This window comes from Lepisosteus oculatus, chromosome 14 (genome assembly GCF_040954835.1).
Source record: "Lepisosteus oculatus isolate fLepOcu1 chromosome 14, fLepOcu1.hap2, whole genome shotgun sequence".
Classification (NCBI taxonomy): domain Eukaryota; kingdom Metazoa; phylum Chordata; class Actinopteri; order Semionotiformes; family Lepisosteidae; genus Lepisosteus; species Lepisosteus oculatus.
In genome coordinates this window covers 49330425-49346522 of record NC_090709.1, presented here as the reverse complement: position 1 = coordinate 49346522, position 16098 = coordinate 49330425, and the positions used below count along the sequence as shown (strand labels likewise).

Genomic DNA, 16098 nt, shown 5'->3' with positions numbered 1-16098 from the left:
AGACTTTTGGGAAAACACTCTGTGGACTGACGAGACAAAAGTTGAACTTTTTGGAAGGTGTGTGTCCCATCTGGCGTAAAAGTAACACAGCATTTCAGAAAAGGAACATCATACCAACAGTAAAATATGGTGGTGGTAGTGTGATGGTCTGGGGCTGTTTTGCTGCTTCAGGACCTGGAAGACTTGCTGTGGTAAATGGAACCATGAATTCTGCCGTCTACCAAAAAATCCTGAAGGAGAATGTCCGGCCATCTGTTCGTGACCTCAAGCTGAAGCGCACTTGGGTTCTGCAACAGGACAATGATCCAAAGCGGGCAAACTTCTATGCCCACTTTGATGCTCTGAACAAGGGCAATGCTGAGAAGACCCCAAGTGTGCAGGGCGAGTTTGATCTGAAACTCTCAGAGCAGGACGTGCAGAAGACTCTGAGCAGGGTGAAAATCCGTAAGGCTGCAGGGCCTGATGGGATACCACCTCACGTCCTGAGGACATGTGCAGCCCAGCTGACCACAGTGTTTACGGACATCTTTAACTCCTCCCTGTCACAGTCCATGGTCCCCACCTGCTTTAAAAAAAACACTATTGTTCCAACCCCCAAAAAGACAAAAGTGACATGCCTGAATGATTACTGCCCAGTAGCATTAACATCTGTGGTGATGAAATGCCTGGAGAAGCTGGTGTTGTCACACATCAACTCCTCCATCACAGAATCCCTGGACCCCTTGCAGTTCGCCTACCAGAACAACAGAGCAGTGGATGATGCTGTCTCCCTGGCTCTGCATACAACCTTGGAACACCTGGACACTAAGAACTCGTATGTGAGAATGCTGTTTGTGGACTACGGTTCAGCATTCAATTCCATCATACCCAGTCAACTGGTGACAAAGCTCAGGGGATTAGGTCTGTGCAACTCTGTCTGCAACTGGCTGCTGGACTTTCTTATTGAGAGACCACAGGTGGTGCGGATAGGCAATAAAACATCAACACCACTCACCCTGAGCACTGGAACCCCACAAGGCTGCTGTCTGAGTCCAAGGTTGTACTCCCTATTTACTCACGACTGCACAGCAAGACACAGCAACAACCGCATCATTAAGTTTGCCGATGACACCACTATAATAGGACTGATCAGTGATGATGACGAGTCCACTTACAGGGATGAAGTTGTACAGCTGCTTAGGTGGTGTCATAGCAATAACCTGGACTTGAACATAAAGAAAACGAAAGAGCTAAAAGTGGACTTTCGGAGACACAGGCCATACACTCACAGCCCACTCAGTATTGATGGAACGGAAGTGGAAACAGTCACCAGCTTTAGGTTTTTGGGAATTCACATCTCTAAAGATCTAACCTGGACTGTGAACACTGACTCTATCATGAAGAAGGCTCAGCAGCGCCTTTATTTCTTGAGGTGCCTCAAGTGATGGGGGATGCCAATACATGTGTTGGTGAACTTCTACTGCTGCACCATCGAGAGCATCCTCACCAACGGGATCACTGTGTGGTATGGTAACACCTCTTCGCGAGAAAGAAAGGCACTACAGAGAATGGTCAATATGGCCCAGAAGATCATCGGCTGCAGTCTCAACGAGATTAAACAGCTCTATGAGGACCGCTGCCGTGGTAGAATTCTGGCCATCACAGAGGACAGTCACCACCCCGGGCATGAGCTCTTCACCCCACTGCCCTCAGGCAAGAGATATAAGAGCATACGGACACTTAACACTAGATTCTTCAACAGCTTCTATCCACAAGCAGTGAGACTGGCGAACAAATTTAGCCATCCCCCTCGGACCACACCTACACCATCACCATCTACCTCTTTATGATTTCTTATCTATTGCACATCTCCAGTCATTGTTTACACGTCTGTATTGTTTACATTCAAACTGTCTACATGTTTACTTGCACATTGTCTATTGTTTGTTTGTACATTGTCTTGATGCACTGTTTGCACTTTGTCTTGTTTTTTACACTTGTTTTACAATCGAGAGACTTTCTGTAAGTAAGAATTCCATTGTACCAGTACCGGTTACATATGGCAATAAAGTTCAAGTTCAAGTTCAAAACACACCAGCAAGTCCACCTCTGAATGGCTTAAGAAAAACAAAATGAAGACTTTGGAGTGGCCTAGTCAAAGTCCTGACCTGAATCCGATTGAGATGTTGTGGCATGACCTTAAAAAAGCGGTTAAGGCTCGAAAACCCTCCATAGTGGCTGAATTACAACAATTCTGCAAAGATGAGTGGGCCAAATTTCCTCCACAGCATTGTAAAAGACTCATTGCCAGTTATCGCAAACGCTTGATTGCAGTTGTTGCTTCTAAGGGTGGCCCAACCAGTTATTAGGTTTAACTAAATGTTATCCACAACTTCAAACACCTGTGAGAAACGGGCAACTGCAGTGTTTCGCCTGCTGGCTCCACAGATAATCCTTTTTTGAAGTTTAAGGAGAGGATTTCTTTGTCAATTCAATTAAACGTTTCAGAAATGCTGAACTATTGATGTGTTTCACACGCAGCACGGGCTCTCCTTTGCTTACAAATATTTTTTTTACACCAATTTACTCAACTACGATTTTGCTGAGCATTTTGTTTGCTTGCTTCCTATTGTATACTGCTCTGATTTCTGTATTGTTCAATTTCCCTGTTGATTTTAATTTCTTGTTTTCTAAGACAATCAGACCAGCTGTTCTGACCTTACCCTGCACTGGAGCCACTCTTTTCTTTCCAAAGGCGTGGAGAGAGATACTACTGCAGGTAACACCCCATGAGAAACATCATGAGTTTCTGGAAAAGCTCTCTACCTGCCCGCTCCCCACACCGACGTGTGTGAGCAGGGATTTAAAGGGACATTCTGAAGTGTAGAAACATTTTATCGTTACATACTTTTTCTGTGCAGTTAGTTCTCCTTCAACTCCGCCCGACAACAGAGGTCGTTTTTAATACAGGAGTAAAGGCACACTGCACATCTGCAAAACATCACGTTAAGGTTTAGGGAGAGCGACATCAGTGATTGGAAGGTACAGATGCAGCCATTCAAAGTGCGCAGTACAGACACATACCGGAGGTAATTGGCTACGGCGTCGCGCATTGTGACGCGCGATGACGCAAAATACCGCGGTACGTGATTGGTTGACCGACAGGGGCACTCGTAGTCCGTTGGTCGGTCGTAGAAAGATTTACAGTAAATGTCTTTACTGTGCACATTTTAGCATTGAATATTCATATGGAATTTTACCACTGAAGGGAAATCTTAGTACCTGAGCATAAAAAGAATAGGAGCATACTGTAACGCGTGTGAAGGCCATAAACGATATTAATTTTGGAACATAAACATACAGTATATGGCTGGTCTCTGTACTTTAAATAAAAAATACACACCAGTATTCCATTTCTCCCTTAACATTTTAAGCTTCGAAGTCTTTAACTAATGTGATACTGGAGTCAACAAGCATACTTTTAGAATTTGATTAAAAGGGAATATAATATGGAATTGCGTATCTAAAGAAATTAATAACGATATAATTATATTCATGTACCGCAACACAAGAATAGTACATGCTGTACATTGTCTGTTGATAATGTTTCTGTAGTGCTTTTTCAGCACTCTGCATGTGACCTTGCTGGTGGCACTGTGGGTTAGGCTCCTGACTCCTACCTCACATGCTGTGTGTTTGAATCCTGCTGGAGTCATGACTTTTTTTTCAACAAACATTTCTTTGAAAAAATAAAACATTTCCCTGGGTCAGAGATTAAATAAAACCTCACTCGCACCAAACAAATTTATATTTCTAAATATCACAACATGATCGAATTTAAGTCATTTTAATAACGATGAATAGTCACCTATGTGTTACAATATAAACATTTATATTGATTTAAATCGCGTTTTGATTTAAATCACAAACGCAGGTTTAAATATATGTGTTTTTTGATTCACAATCAGACAAATGCAACATAAATTGATATTTTTGTCTTCTAAGTATCTTAATAAACTTTCAGCATAGCATTCTCCCCGTTTAGATTTATTTTTCTTGGGATCCTGGGATCAAACATGGAAAGATTAGATTGTAATCGTTTTTTTTTTTAAATACATTTTAGAAAAGTGTAATCTATACTAAAAAGTTGTACACCACCTGCTATAAAGATACATATTGTAATACTTTCGGGTTCGGATAGGACAGACACGAGAACTCAGACTTGCGGAGTTAAAGCAAGTTAAAGCCTTGATTTTATATATCACCTTTAAAAGTGGCATCTCAAAGCAAAGTAAATACCCAACACTGATTGTACCAATCTGTCATGCTAATAAAGCACCTTGAATTGAGAGAGAGAGAGAAGGGGAGGGCGAGCAAGCGAGAGAGCATAGCCAGGACAGACAGGCAAATAAGATACACTCCACAGACATTCACAACAGCGACATATCATAAAACATTTGCACATATAGTTAAATTATTATTTGTTTTTCAGGAAGTTAAAAAAAAAACACTTGAATTACTTATCCAGTCTCTCGAAATAAAATTATTTTTCAAGCAATGCAACTAACGTCGGGCAATGTGTCTTTTTTAATCCAACATTGACAGCCACATCTTAAATCTTGTCAGTCAGCTCTTTTTTCTCTATTTGAATTGTGGCAATTCAAACAACCTGGGATAACAAGTGGTCTCAAAGTCACAGAGCTCACAGAGCTTTCACAACAGATGACAATTCCCTTAGTCCTTCCTTAGTCTTCCTGAAATTGTCAGATTATGAGTGAACAAAAACATTTTATTAAAAATTTAATAAAAATTATTTTTTAATCGCGTATCTAAGGAAATAGCAGTATAACCTTGTTCATGCAGTGGCATGTTACATTATTAATTTGGGTGTCTCCTCTTGCCAGAAAGCTCTACATTGCATTTTGAGTTCGGTTTTTGACTTTTTTTAAATTGCAACCCATAAATAAAGCTGATACTGTTTAGACTTTTAATTATTTTAAACTGTATTACAGCAGCACAATGCAACGTAAATTGCAAAAATGCACTTGGAATCTGTCCAAGCCCTGCTTTGTCAGGCATTTTCTTTTACTGTAATGGACATAAAAACTCCCTTGCTTTTAACAGAGCGTTTCATAATATCTAACTACGAAAATTATTTAAACTGCTACACTTATCATTCAACCAGAGCTCGAAATATCACAAGGATCCTCAAGAGCACAGCAAAGACTGTATTAAAAGTATACTAGTGACAAATTAGTATACTTTAGATCTTTTTTTCTGATACGGGGAAAATCTGATCATGTTTCTCTATAACAATAAAAAAAACATTATTTTACATATCACCTTTATGTGATATCACCTTAAGGACAGCACATACAAGTGTAAATTGCACAATGGACCGCGCATATAAATTTAAAATAGTCTTCTTTAGGTGTGAGGGCAGGAGTGGATCGCAGAAAGCATAATCAGCAAATTAGGAAAACAAAGAACAGGACAGGTGAGACGTGTATCCAGAGAGCGGGTGATCAGAAAAAGGAACAGCTGTTATGCCCAGGTTTTACGCTCTCTCTGCTGAATGAATAAAAGCATTTTATTAAAAATTATTAAAGCGTTTGTCTGGGTATTTACTTTGTAATCTGTGGTTTCCATCTACTGTATTGCTTTGAGATGCCACTTTTAAAGGTGATATGTAAAATAAAGTTTTTTATTATTGTTATAGAGAAACATGATCAGATTTTCCCTGGTTCAGAATAAAGACGATTAAAATCTGTAATCTTTCCACTTGTATGTCATCGGAAAATACAAGAAGTTTCTGCTTTGTGTAAGGATTGTATCAAAAAGTAATCTAACTGGTGAGAAAGCTGTGCTGCTCAAAGCGCTTTACAGGATAAAAACAATAACAACAATAGTGTTAGGCTGGGCAAACGATTTTTTTATAGAAATACAAAATGAGATATAATGATGTGTTCCGGCTAAGACATTAACAAGTACAACCCCCCTCTCTGCGGGAGTGCTGGCTGTGACGAATTAAACCGGTTTCACAGGTATTTTCAAAGTAGAAGGGGGCAAGATTTCCAGCGAAAGACACCTCCCCCCTCCAAAAGTACATTACTTACTAGTTAAGAAAGCTAGGCTCCTCAATGAAATCGCTTTAACATGCTAATGCGTTGGTGTAACAGTCCGGGCGTGGCAAGCTTCTAATGTCAACCCGACTACGGCAAAAGGAACCCTTCTTTCATTGGAAGACAATGAACATATTCTAGCCCTAACTGAATTAATAGCAAACATGGTTTACATAAAATACATTTTTCCAAGAAAGTTTAGTCTTTGTCACTAATGAAACCACTAAATAAAGACATAAATATATTTTCATTCCTTCCAGAGAAGCGCATGAAAACGAGTTTCCATCTGCGCCATTCTCACTCCTTCTCTGCTATTGTCACAGCTCCTCCTTGTGCACGACCAACACAAGGAGGCGCTGGCACACTCTGGCGAAGACCTGGGATTCGAAGTTACGCCCCTGGTCACTGTGTAATTCCTCCGGCACCCCTAGCCTGGCAAACATCCCCTCCAGCAGTGCATCGGCCACGGTGGGGGCACTCTGGTCCGGGAGGGCATAGGCCTCCGGCCACTTTGTAAAATAGTCCACCACCACCAGGACATAGCAGTTTCCAGCCTCAGTGCGCGGAAACTGGCCCAAAACGTCAACCCCCACCTGCTCCATAGGAGTCCCCACCTGGTGTTGTTGGAGGGGGGCTCCTTCTGGGCCACGGGCACCGCACACGTTCAGCAATACCGCTCCATGTCCCAGTGGCAAAGACCCCAATAAGAAGTTTTTTTTACAGCCGAAATGCCCCACGCCCGGCTGGCCGTGCACCACTCGTGCAGGACCTCCATCTATCACACCATCTGCCCCTCTGGCTCCTTAAAGTGGAGCAGCCAGGTGAGGGACACATGGTCGGTCCTCAACTGGAATTGGGTCCTGAACAGGCACGGCCTGAAGTGGCGGACCGCCACCATCACCGCCAGCAGCTCACGACGGGTCACGCAGTAGTTCCGTTCAGCCTTATTCAAAACCCGACTGTAGTAGGCAACTACCTGCTCCCCATCTGGCCCCTCCTGCGCCAACACCGCGTCCAACTCCGAGACACTCGCGTCGGTATCCAGGATATACGGTAACCACGGATCGGGGTAGGCCAGCACGGGGACCCCCACCAGAGCTTCACGTAACCGGCTGAAAGCCATCTCGCAGCCCGAGTTCAAGTCGAAACAGCGGCCCTTATCGGTGAGGCGGTGCAGCGGGGGAGCGATGCTGGCAAAGTCCCGGACAAACCTCCGGTAATACGAAGCCAACCCCAGAAAGCTGCGCAGCTCCGCGACAGTGCGGGGGGTCGGCCAACCCCTCATTTAGGCGACCTTACCTGGGTCTGTAGCCACCCCTCACAGTCCAACAACATGTCCCAGGAAGGTCACCTCCTGCCTCAGGAGCTCACACTTGCGGGGATTGAGCCTCAGGCCAGCACGGCGGATGCAGGCCAGCACCGCCTGGAGGTTCGTCAAGGCCTGGTCGAAACCCTGGGCATGAACCAGCAGATCGTCCAGATACAGCACACACTGGTTCCACGGGACCGATGCCAGCACCCTCTCCATCAGCCTCTTGAAAGTAAACTGCAAGAGGCTTCGAGCGAGTGGTACCTGCCAGTAGCCACAGCGGAGGTCAAGGGAGCTGAACCAGGTCGACCCGGTGATGTAGTCCTTGGCATCGTCTATCCTCGTCAGGGGGTAGGAATCCTTCCAGGTGACCTCGTTCAGCTTGCGGTAGTTTACGCAGAACCTCCACGAGCCTTCTTTTTTTTGGACCAGTACAGCTGGCGCCGAGGGCTCGCAGAGGGCTTAATCACTCCCGCTGCGGCCATCTCCCGGATCTTTTCCTCGGCGGCGGTCCGCTTGGCGTGAGCCATGCGTCCAGTTGGGATGCGGATGGCAGAGGGTCTCCAGTCTCGATGTCGTGTTGGTAGAGGTCCTCAACGCCGCGCCTCGCTTCCACGCAACCGCCGCCGCCGACTCAGGGGCAGGATCCGGCATGCTCGCTCCCCGGCTCACAGGCCCGGTCTGCCACCGCCGCCACTGACTCTTTTTCCCCCGGCTCCGGCAAGCCCGTGTCCCTCAGCCTTCGCCGGGTCTGCCCTCCACCTGGTGAAGTTGCTCCCCCTGCCACACCAACTCCTGCCGGCCCAAGTCCAAACTGGCCCCCACTCGCTGCAGTAGGTCCAGCCCCAGAATGCAGTCCTCCTGGATGGGTGCGAGGTAGCAGGGGTGGCGCACCATCGCTGCATCTAGACGAAAGGCAAGCACCTGTTTTCCCCGCACTACGGCGAGCTGTCCCATCACAGTCCTTAGCCGCAGGCTGGAGGCCTCTCATCCTGGGGGGTTGGTGCCCTCGGTGTCGGGGAGGATGCCCGGCCGGAGTAGGGTTACCGATGAACCCGTGTCGAGCAGGGCCAGGCAGGGTTGGTCCTCGATTCGTTTCGGCACTGGAGGTACAGGCTATAGCCGACTCGCCCCACAGTGGTGTGAGGGGTGCCGGTCTTCACAGCGCTCTCCGGAGAGGGGGTTGAGGTGTTCAAGGGCGGCCGTCCCCGCGCTGAGCCGACCCGTTCCCGTTTCCCGACACTGATCGCGGAGTGCGAGGTTTGGGTGCCCAGCAGAACCGGGCTCAGTGTCGTCTCTTCCTGCTGCGGTCGCAAAACAGCGTGCGGGGCTGTTCCGCGGGGGTTGCTGCACGGGCTGGCTTCTCTTCCCCCTTGCTGGACTCCTCCGTCGGTGTGGGAATCGCTAGTCAGCTCCGGCAGGGAGGGTATCTTCTCTTTGGGGCATCCACTGGGCGGGAGTAGCAGGCAGTCGCCCCAATTCTACCGGCAGGACCACTACTGGATAGCCCTGGTAAGGGCTGTGGCCACCTGTCGCACCCAGGAGTTGCTCAGGCTCCCTATGTGCGCTGCCGATGGGTTCTGTCTCTTTTAGAGTCAGACAGCACTTGACAGAATCGGCTAATGTCTGCCAAGATTTGTCCATCCTGCCCGCTTCTGACACCAATGTAGCATTTACAGGTTTTTCTCAGAACAAAGGACCAGTGGAGACGCAATTAACAAACCAAGCAATAGCTTTATTCTTTAACAACCACAAAACCAAACACAGCATATACATGCACATGAGGAGACTGACAGAACACGTACACATCTTTAGGGTGGTAATTACTTAACAACACGCTATATACTTATAAGACTACACAGGGCACTAGAACTACTAGGACATTATTTACACAGGTAGGGTCAGCCGCTGGTCACCGTGCTGACCCTCAGACTCTCCCCGGCTACAACTCCCAGCATGCCCAGCGGTACTATGCACGCCTAGGGGCGCTTCCTCCTCACCACCAGGCGAGGGCGTTACAATATATATATATTTTTTCTCTGGTTCTCAGCAGTATCATTGGGCTGAACTCCAGTTAAATGCTTGTCTTAGAAAGATCAAAAGTGAGCGATGGAAGATGGGTGGAGATTAATGGAAGTTATAAAGGCAATGGGTTGGCTCTGCTTAAGCTTCATTCAGACCTTATTAGGGCAAACTCTATGGGTCAATTGCATCGAACTGAAAGTAGCATACTAACAGGAGTTCAACCCGTGCTTAGAACGCAGATGCCGTCTAAACTTGTGCTCCACCTTAAGTCCAATTGCAACAAACTTTCCTGCTGTGCTTAGTCCGCAGTGCCGAACTTAACCTGTTCTCAATTGCAATGAACACAAAGTAATAACTGCAGCACTCCAGAGTAACTAAAGTAGCGGACTAATTTAAACTGTCTTCATTTGGCTTAGCACCGTACTCGGTGTAACGCAGGATTGCATTAGAAGGCTCCCAAATATAGTGGAAATAATCCGTTGCTTGGAAATGTATTGGAATATTAATTAAAATTGCTTTACACTCATACCATATTTATTAATAATGAAGTTTATTAATGTGTGTATTTACAGAAGTGTCATTTACTATTTATGTTTAATGTCAATCATTACTAGTAGCTGTGAGCTTTAAGATATGCTAGGAAGTGAAGAGAACAGAACAGAGCAAATGGTTATATAAATAGAGTGGGAGCTTTTAATATGTTCTATAAAATTTGGGAGTCAACTGAATAGATTTGCTAAGTATTTTATTGTGATGGGTCTCTGTATTTGTGGTTATCAGTGGAAAGCAGGGATAATAAGGAAATGGGTGGCACCCAAGCACATGTTAAAGAAAAAAACTTGGCTTCTTAAAAGTGATTATGATAGCCACAGGACAGAAGAGACAGTGCACTGTGGTCCAATAATGACTGTGTTGAAACAGCCAGAGTGTGCTGCATGCCATGGAGATGGAAAAGGTAGCTCATCCCAGTCAATCGCAAGGTTGTGTAGGACTGCACATGACCTGATGATGATGGTGCTGGCTCTTGATGGACTGGTATACAAACCAAATGACAGCCAAGCAAAGCGTTAGTTGTTTTACAATTCCGAAAGATTGTTCAAAGTGGCTTCTTGCATTTTTATGACTCCTGTTATAGTGCTTCTCTTGTTATGTTGTAGGATTGTGCACAGGTGTCAGAAGATATAGTCATAAAGAATAACCACAGGCAAAACAACATGCCAGCTTGCTCTTCCCTACTTTGAAAGGAAGATATTGGAACTGATTAAAGAACTTAACTTGAAATGTAAGCTCCTACTGACACAGGAGAGAGAGTTCTGAAAAGTAAGCACAAGGCACACTGTGGATAAATAAATGTATTAATTTAAAAAAAGAAATACTGAGAAGGTCAGAGGAACAATAATTGTTGTATTTATTTGCTCAGGTAGTTTTATAAGTTTAACTTTCAGTAAAGTTCTGTTAAAAATAAAACTGGTCATTAGTTGGCGTCTTTTGTAATGATTTAGCAATAGTGACATGTCGGCTTGTTCGACTGGAGTGTTAGACAAAATTAATACAGTAGCGTCCTGTCTCAAGTGTACAGCTGCAGTTCTCGTTTGTTTCGTGACTAAGTGCAATTGCATTAGTCTGTGTAAAAAAAGACTTCTGCAGCTCCAGTGGTGCGATCGAACTCATGCTGAGATTTAGTTCAAGCCTCACCTGGAGCAGTGTGGCCTATATCTTCAACTATTTAAACTAACTGACCAGTTTAGGTCCTGTTAAGTATTTGCTGGAGATCAGGTCTAAATTAACATGAAAGGAACAAGTAAAGGTTTGTTCCTTGTCAGACCTGAAGAAGGCTCCAAAGCTCAAACGTTGTTTGCTTCTCTTTTCAGCATGGAATAAAATTTTACTTGTTCCTATGCAGTCCACACATGCTGACACAGCTCCCTACTTAAATTACCATCAGCAATGGACCTCCAGCAGACCTATACACAAATATATGAGAGAGGTCTACTGAAACGAGAGGAGCACGATGGAGTACCGAAGACTTGAAAAAGCACTCACTTTTCTGTGTTTTTGTTGTTACCCAGATTTGTTTTTAATGTTCTTTTTCTCTTTGTTTTGAAGTTGTTCTGTTTTTTTTTTCTTTTTTGTAGGTGTTAGACTACTACAGGGATTTACCTAGGTTCTATTAAGACTTCTTTTATCAAAACATATTTTATTAATTAAAGCGTGATTTCTTAATAATGAACTTTAATGTTATCTTTATTAGTAGCTGTATTACAGGTAATGCATGCACAGCCTTTATTATGTTATAGTGAATTTTCAGGTATCCCATGGAGGGAAGAGAACTGAAATTAAGGAAATACTTATTTAAAGGGGTCTTAAAGTCTTAAAAGTGTTCTGTCACATCTGGGTGTTAATTGAATAGATTTGTTGTATTATTTCATATGATTTGACTCTACACTTGTGTTTCTCAGGAGACAGCAGTAATATTGGGGATTTGCGGGTACAGATAATAAATTATACTATACAAGTGTAGAGGTTTGATGGGTTTACTGAGACAATTATTAATTGTAGCAGTAATCACGAGGTTGTTCGTTGTGGTTTTTAGAAAATCAATCGTCAGAACAACTAACAACGCACACACACGGGTTCAATACACGAGATACATTTATTCATATAAATTGTGCACCAAACATATACTAGTCTGCCTGGATATGAGCAGCAGACCTTACTGTGAGGGTTATCAATATACAAAGTATATAATCTCGAAGAGATGCAAACACAAAGAGATACACAACAGAGAATATATGTCAATATATATCGTTCGGTTACCAAATCGCTAATCAGTGTTATTACCCACTGTTACTCTAAACTCGGAAGTAAATACATTACTCATGAATTAAATTGATAACAACTTGTGTTGAGGTACAATTGAATTCTCGAGACGCAATGTAGAACTTGGGGTTTACTTATCCACTGTGTATGGATTTGGAATTTCCCGGCACGAACACCAAACCAGCTGACAGGCTCTGTTGCAGCCTCGGTCCCAGCGGTTGTCCAATGGGCATTGTCCCGGAATCCTCTGGCTACTGGCCAACCAGTCGAGGTGCAGCTCGGAGTAGGACGGGCGGAGGAATCTGACTGCGGCGCGCAGGGCAGTCGTTGCTCCGAGGGGATCTACCAGCAGTCCGGCTGGCTAGTAGAAAGTCTCTATGCACTATGCACTCTATGCAGTGTGACGGCTAGTCCTCACAAGTCACTCTTTTGCCCAGGAAGAAGCTGGTTCGTTCCCGGTCCAGCGCTGCTTCTGAATAAGCTATTCAGGTTGTCGACGAGGGTCCAACTGTGGGCTGCCGTTGATCAAGCGGAGCGTTCACATTGGTAGAATTCTGAGTACGTACGGGATCCTCGGCCCTGCGCTTAGAACAAAGTCCAAGTCCCTTTGCAGACAACAGCCTTTGTCACCTGATTGTCTCTGAGGATGCGCGAAAATGGCCAAGGAGAGCCCTGATCTGAGCTTGCGCTCCCTTTTTGACCAAGACCCAGATGTGTTCTGATTGGTTGAGAGTTTGGCGGGCATTGGAGACCCACATGGTGTTACCACACCCTGCCAGTCTCTAATTGGTTGATCAAGGTGAGATACGAGTCACATACTCCTGACACTTAGGAATGCAGTCCAGATGTCCATTTGGCACTCCCTAGACAGATAGGCGCCAATGGATGACCATTGATCATGATAGCCAGGCTTATCTAAGTGCATCCCCGTTTGGGAGCTGTCCCTTATCAAAAGAAAACATCTTAAATCAGCCTGCATGAATACTTTCTCTGTGGCTGAAGCACAGAGATGGAGAGTGAGATGGGGCCTCATTAAGGAAAGCACAGCAACGCTTAATTCTGTCTTATTACCAAGCATTGCTGCTACAACTGCTTAAATTCAAACTAAACAGGACTATGGGAATGAGATTTGATTTCGAACTGGGTTTTAAATAAATAGGACCGCTGCACTACATTGTGCTTTATGTAAGACAAAAGGTGGGCTTCCTGTGTTTTCGATAACTCAGTTGTAAGAGCGGAGGAATATAGTGGAAACAGCTGGGAACTCTTTGTTCTCTGGTTTGAATTTGGCTGGAAGAAAGGTGTTTTTTATGTTCTTTAATCAAAAAGTGAAAATTTGTCGTTCACTTAGTTGTCTTATTTTCTAGGCTTGTAGACTCCTCACTCTTTCTAAAAGAAAGTGCTGCAGATAAAGATACAGTAGTTGTCGGAAGTTTCGTTCAGTGGTAGAGCACATACAGGCTGTATGTGGTTGTTTTCAATCGCCGGCATCTCCACTCTGGATTTCTTCCTAAGCGCGATATCTTTCCTTACTTGTGTGTGAATTTCAGCGCGACACATAAACCCTTTGTCTGTTTTATAAAGATTAGATTTTAAATCAGTTAAAACAAAAAAGTACCTATTACATTCACGTAGAAAACACATGTATCTAATTTGAAAATTTGGGCAATGTATTACTAGTAGTGGAGCTTAGCTCACAGAAGAGCAGTTGATATTGTTAAACCACGTATTATTTTTAAATGACGCTACTAAGCACTGGCACGGTGTTTGTGCAGTCCTACCCAAGCTTTCTATCGACTGGATGAGTCTCCTGTTCCATCTCCAATTCTTTCCGCACATTTCGTCTGTTTCACCACCATTATCATTAGACTATAGCCACTAATACGAGAATACTGTTCTGAAAGACTGTCTTAAATAATAATGTTGAAAAGGGTAATGATAAGAGTTTTTTTTCATTAAGGTAACCATACATTTGCCTGTATAGTACAACTTATTATCTGTATCCGCAAATCCCCAATATTAATGCTGTCTCCTGAGAAACACAAGTGTAGAGTCAAATAATATTACAACAAATCTATTCAATTAACACCCCTATGTGACAGAACACATTTAAGACTTACACCCCTTTTAAATATGTATTTCCTTCATTTCAGTTCTCTCCCCGGGATATCTGAAAATTCATTATAGTATAATAAAGTCTGTGCATGCATTACCTGTAATACAGCTACTAATAAAGATAACATTAAAGTTGATTATTAAGATATTACACTTTTATTAATAAAATATGTATTGATAAAATTCCTTGTGAATAATTGTAGTGTCTGGAAAGCAATTGTTCATTACTTAATGACGATATTATTTCCACTACATTCAGGACAGTTCCAATGTAATCTATTGTTCCACTTCGTCTGCTTAGTCTCCTACTTTAGTAACATCTAATGGGGAGCAGCTGTTATTTTAGGTTTGTTGCAATTGAGAACAGGTTTGCTGACAAATTTCAGCAGCCAGTTTGTTGCAACTGACCCGTTGTAGCTACCAATCAGAAAAAAAACCAAACGCAACAACTTCAAAAGAAAAAGAACATTAAAAACAAATCTGGGTAACAACATAAACACAGAATCTAATGCGAGAGCTTTATCAAGTCTTCAGTGCTCCTCTTGTCTCAGTAGACCTCTCTCATATATTTGTGTACAGGTCAACTGGAGGTACACAGCTGATAGAAATTTAAGTAGGGAGCTGCATCACAGCATGCGTGGGCTGCAAATGGAAAAGTATAGGTTTATTCCATGCTGAAAATAGAAGTAAACACAACGTTTCAGCTGTGGAGCCTTCTTTGATTGTGACTCGAAATAAATCTTTACTTGTTCGTTTGATGTTAATTTATCTCCATCAAATACCTAACAGTATCTAAACTCGACAGTTGCTCTCAGTAGCTAAAGACACTGCTCTAGGTGAGGCTTGAACTCACAACCTCGGCATGCCTCCGCTGTGCACTGCTGTATAAGTACCACGCGCTGACCAATTGCGCCACTGGAGCTGTACAAGTCGTGCTCCTCATACAGACTGACGCTGCAGAAACACAGGGTGAAAACGGTTTCGGTTGTGGATCCATCTATACATGGGGAACACTAAAATAGCAAGGAAAATACAAGAAAAGAAACTGAAAGAATTGTGCTAACAGCAAAGGGGAACTGAGGGAGGTGGTCAGACAAGTAAATCAGCCTGGCAGATTATTTGTATCGACATTTTTTGAGTCAATCAGCAAACAGATTTCTCTTCATGTGCCTTAAACTGTGCAGTTTGTATCTTCGCTGTAGATAGGTTTCTTCAGAAGTCCAGTAAACTGACAATAATGGAGAACTAGCTGACGCACCCCGTCGTGAAGACCCTCTGTAAGGTGATTACACGTTTCAATTTCAAGTCGCCTCCTTTACACTCAATTGCAGCCCCGAAACTGAGAGAAAGCATGAGAAATGGCTTCAGTTTCAATGTGAAAGTGCAGTACAGGCTTGATGGCTTCACATCTCCCATCAATCAAATAAAATTGCAGTAAAGCGATCTAAATATGACTCTTAAGTACTGGGAAAGATGATTATTTTGAGCGTGCCTCCAAGGGTCTGCTACGAGGCTTAAGTTGGCTTCTTATTCGCCAGCTTCTTATGCGTGTTTTTCGTTCCACCTTAAATGGTGCTGCTGTGATGTTATGTCGCCTTTCGCCTGTAGATGGCTCTCTTCGATCAGTACTAATCCGGCCATATTTTTGTATGGAATATATTTCAGAAAATCGCAAACCAATTTTAAAAACTCACCACAACACGGACTTACACTGGGAAAAGGTGATTG

General features: G+C 43.7%; 1 non-coding gene across 1 annotated transcript; it reads right to left on the bottom strand.

The window, feature by feature from the left end:
* Positions 1-15198: 15198 nt before the first annotated feature.
* Positions 15199-15292, bottom strand: trnai-uau (transfer RNA isoleucine (anticodon UAU)). The gene is made up of 2 exons: positions 15255-15292; positions 15199-15234 (listed from the first exon to the last, which is right to left on the bottom strand). It is a non-coding gene; the product is annotated as a tRNA-Ile (tRNA).
* Positions 15293-16098: the final 806 nt, after the last annotated feature.